Source organism: Nycticebus coucang, chromosome 18 (genome assembly GCF_027406575.1).
Source record: "Nycticebus coucang isolate mNycCou1 chromosome 18, mNycCou1.pri, whole genome shotgun sequence".
Taxonomy (NCBI): domain Eukaryota; kingdom Metazoa; phylum Chordata; class Mammalia; order Primates; family Lorisidae; genus Nycticebus; species Nycticebus coucang.
Window position 1 is genome coordinate 11,962,305 of NC_069797.1, and position 5,052 is coordinate 11,967,356.

Below are 5,052 nucleotides of genomic sequence, written 5' to 3' on the forward strand. Positions count from 1 at the left end.
GAAGTCCTGGACTCTAGTGACCCTCCTGTGTCAGCCTCCCCAGGAGCTGGGACTACAGGTGCGTGTCTGACTGTGTCTGCATTCTACAGGAAGCTGCATTATCTCTGCTGCTTCTCTTGCCTTCTCTCCTAAATGTACTCTGATTCCTTTTTGTCCCACCCTTCCAGGAAGGCCACTCTCAAGGTCAAAAGTGACCTAAGCATTTATCCACACGAAGGTAAAAACAGCATCGGGTGACAAGGTTGATGCCTCCTTCTCCTGAAAGCACCGCCTCACAGGGCTTCTAGAACACCTCTTGCCTTCTATCCCATTGGCGGTTCCTCCTCTTGTCTATGAGCTTTTAATGTTCAAGGGTCTCAGAGCTTCATTCTTAGCATCTCCTTTGTCTACACTCACCCCCTCGGAGCTTTCATCCCATCTTACAGTTTTAAACACCCCATCTGACAGGGCCCACATTTTTATCTCTAGTCCAGACTTTTCTCATTAATTTCTCCTGAATTCCTATATTCATCGCCACTTATCTGAGACTTAATATGTCCAAAGCAGAACTGTTCTTCACTTCAGACCTGTTCCAGCCAGTTTTTTCTCTCAGAGACAGATCTGTTTACCACATCTAGTTCCTTCTCTTCTGCGTGCCCAGCTGGGCCATTTCCCAGCCCCTCTGTAGTTGGGTGTGGCCTTATGAATGGCCAGAAAGCCATCATAGTGCACCACCACCAGGAGCCTATAAGACTCTCATCTGGGGGGCTTCCTTAGTCACTCACATTTTCTTCACCTGGAGAGCTTTAAGATCATCAGCAGGTTGTAAAAGAGCTGCCCCCTTGTGCTGCCTGCCATAAGAACATTAGACTGACTCCTAGTGATTTTCATGTGCAGTGTGTTTGGGAAGCAAGGCGTGGAGCTGGAGGCGCTGGGGAGCAACTATGGAGAGGAATGAGGATTAACACATTGAGAAATGAAGCAAGCTGAAAAACCAGAAGGGAAAAAAAATGGCTAAGGCCGGGCGTAGTCGCTCACGCCTGTAATCCTATCACTTTGGGAGGCCGAGGAGGGTGGATTGCCTGAGCTCACAGGTTTGAGACCACCCTGAGCTAGAGGGAGACCCTGCCTCTAAAAATAGCCAGGCACTGTGGCCAGCACCTGTAGTCCCAGCTACGTGGGAGGCTGAGGCAAGAAAATCACTAGAGCTCAAGAGTTGGAGGTTGCTGTGAACTATGATGCCAGGGCATTCTACCGAGGGTGACAAAGTAAAACTCCGTCTAAAAAAAAAAAAAAAAAGGCAAAAATAAACATGAATTCAGCACACGCTTCTATATAAATGAAAAGCATTATGTGCTTTTCCTGCTATGTACAAGTAGGGAGTTTGTAATCTCTAGGGTTTAGATATTTTGGAAGAAAAATCTGGAGGGAATTTTCTGAAGCTGCAATGCCCTTTTTAGTCCTCTGCCCCTTACTGTCAAGCCAGCTGCCTATTTCATTACTGAGCCATCTTAATGCTGCCCCCTCTCAGGTACAGCTCGGGTCGTTTTGTCCTGTTTTGCAGTTGGTTTCACACTTAACCTACACAATTTCCACAGTTTCTGCTGTTCCTATGGATGGTCGAAAAGCAAAGCAAACTGCAGGTTAAAAATTGGGCTCTAAGAATTGAGATATTAAAGCTGGTTTTGCTGGCTGTTTTAGACCATTCATTCCTTGAAGGCAGGGAGCACATTTTGTCATCCCCAGTACCTAAAATGATACAGTGTATACAGCTGCAGCCAGTATTTTAATACAAGCAAGAATAACTTTTTAATTGTGTGTTGCCTTTTTACAACTTACTGAGTGCTTTTGGGAGGATCTCCCTGAATCCTGAACAATTCTTCTTCCCACTTGCCAGGTGAGAGAACTTGAGTGCAGAGAGGTTAGTACCTAGAGGTAGATAGGGGTACTCAGGAATCCTCCAGCTTTTCTGCTCTGTGAAACAAACAGAGTGGTGTTTTAAATCATATGCATCCAGCACCATCAACAGTCTGTTACCTTCCTGACACCATGTCTCATGGGAGAAAAGTTAATAGTTTAGATAATATGAGATCAGACAATACTTTACACACAGAGGGGAATTTGGCCTTGCCATTGGTGTAAATTCCCCGAGCATTTCAACTTGCTTAAAATCTAGACCTCTTCAACACTTTAGACATTTCCTTGAAAACAAATTTTTCCAGCTATGGTCCTTGGTGCTGCCTAGGGAGGAGGTACCTGAAACCTAACAGGATGGTTTGTCAGAATCAAGTGACATGGCTGAGTTAGGGCCACTGTGTGTGAGAGGCATCTTCTCTGAGGACCACAGTCATCGCAAGAATAGCCCAACCACATTGCCTGTTCCAACACCAGACCGCCAAGCAGGCAAGTGAATATATAGCTCCATCTGTGCTTTTTCCATGTTAAATAAAAGTATAAACTCTTCACACATGCCAAAAATGCTTCCATATTTCTGAAGAAATACCAAAATGAACAAAAGTAAGCTCAAATAGAAGTGCTAAGTGGCTAAAAACAAGTGGCTGAAAACATCCAGAATGGAAAGGGGCAACCAGACAACTGAAGCAGGTCCCCAAGACACAGCTTTAACCCGCACCTGACCCACAAAGGTCTCTGGCCAGTTCTGGGAGCTCCACTGCCTGGGACTAGAAAAGACTGGTTTCTTCTAATGCAATTGCTTAATTTAATAGAACAAGATCTTGTTCATTATTCCTTGCCGCTTAAATGTTAAGTTCCATGAGAGACAGTTTACCAGAACTCAACAGGTGCTCCATCTCTGTATATGTCAGATAAAAGAATGTCTCTGAGATCTTTTTTTTTTGAAACAGTCTCACTTTGTCACCCTTGGTAGAGCCATGGTGTCACAGCTCACAGAAACCTCAAACTCTTGGACTTAAGTGATTCTCTTACCTCTGCCTCCCAAGCAGCTGGGACTACAGGGACCCGCCACAATGCTGGGCTATTTTTACAGACAAGGTCTCACTCTGGCTCAGGTTGGTCTTGAACTCGTGAGCTCAGGCGATCCGCCAGCCTTGGGCTCCCAGAGTGCTAGGATTACAGGCGCGAGCCACTGCCCAGCCTGGGATCTCACTCTTAAGTATACTGTTAGCACTGAGAGTAAGATATTCCCCTAATAAGGAAGTACCTTATTTATTTTTTTTTGTAGAGACAGAGTCTCACTTTACTGCCCTTGGTAGAGTGCTATGGCATCACACGGCTCACAGCAACCTCCAGCTCTTGGGCTTACGTGATTCTCTTGCCTCAGCCTCCTGAGCAGCTGGGACTACAGGCGCCCGCCACAATGCCCGGCTATTTTTTTGTTGCAGTTTTTGGCCGGGGCTGGGTTTGAACCCGCCACCCTTGGTATATGGGGCCAGCGCCCTACTCACTGAGCCACAGGAGCGGCTCAAAGTACCTAATTTTTATAAAATTAAATTTTATCTAACAAAAACTAATTTAACAAATATATTTTAAGCAATTAATGGGATATTCATATGTTTTATTTTCCTACTATGTCCCAAAAGTTGCCCCTAAAGTTGTCATACATAGGGAAAATGAAAAATTGTAGCTAAATGTACTTTTATTTATGAAATATTCATTACAAAATTTTACAAAATATTTATAAAATAGTCCATATGTGCTGTTACCTCTTTGTCAAATTCTGAGACGAAATATCAAATGAACAAAAGTAAGCTCAAATAGATGAAACACCAAAATGAACAAAAGCAAGCTCAAATAGAAGTGCTAAGTGGCTAAAAACAAGTGGCTCAGCCATGTCACTTGATTCTGACAAACTTTATTCTGAGTATAAAATTACTCTTAGCTACAATTTCCCATTTTCCCTATGTGTGGTGGCTTTAAGGACACCTATAGATTTCCTATGTTAAAATATCTTTTCATTCCTAAAATCAATCCTCTTTGATTATGCTGGATCATTTTTTTTTTTTTTTTGAGACAGAGCCTCAAGCTATCGCCCTGGGTGGAGTGCCGTGGTGTCTCAGATCATGGCAACCTCCAACTCCTGGGCTTAAGCGATTCTCCTGCCTCGGCTTCCCAAGTAGCTGGGACTACAGGCGCCCACCACAATGCCAGGCTATTTTTTGGTTGCAGCCGTTGTTGTTTGGCAGACCTGGGCTGGATTCGAACCCGCCAGCTTAGGTGTATGTGGCTGGCGCCTTAGCTGCTTGAGCCACAGGCACCAAGCCTATGCTGAATCATTTTTAATGTACTATGTATTAAATATAATTTGCTACTATTTTACTTAGATTTTTTTCTCAAACAGGATCTTGCTCTTGTCACCCAGGCTAGAGGGCAAGGGCATCATCATAGCTCACAGCAACCTCGAACTCCTGAGCTCGGGTGATCCTCCTGTAGCTGCAAATAAGGATCCACACCATTACACCTGGCTAACTTTTCTTATTTTTTGTAGAGATGGGGTCTTGCTAAGTTGCTCAGGCTAGTCTTTAACTCATGGCCTCAAGTAATTCTCCTGCCTTGGCCTCCTAAAGAGCTGGGATTTCAGGTGTAAGCCACCATGCCTGGCTTTAGTTAGAATTTTCATATCAACATTCAAAAGTGAGATTGGTTGATATTTTTAACTTTTTTTACTTCTTGTTAGATTATACCTATTTTTTATTTTTTGAGGCAGAGTCTCACTATGTTGCCCTCAGTAGAGTGCAATGGCATCACAGCTCACAGCAACCTGAAACTCTTGGGTTTAAGTGATTGTCTTGCCTCAGCCTCCCAAGTAGCTGGGACTACAGGTACCTGCCACAACACCTGGCTATTTTTTGATGCAGTTGTCATTGTTGTTTAGTTGGCTCGGGCTGGGTTTGAACCCGCCAGCCTTGGTGTATGTGGCCGGCACTATAACCACTGTACTATGGGAGCGGAGCCTATACCTATTTTTGTTTGTTTGTTTTGTTTTAGACAGTCTCACTCTGTCTCCCTGGGCCTATACCTATTTTTTAAATATATGAAATAGCAAGTGTTAAAGCTATCCAGTTTAAAAAAAAAATAAAAAGAAATAGGACAAAC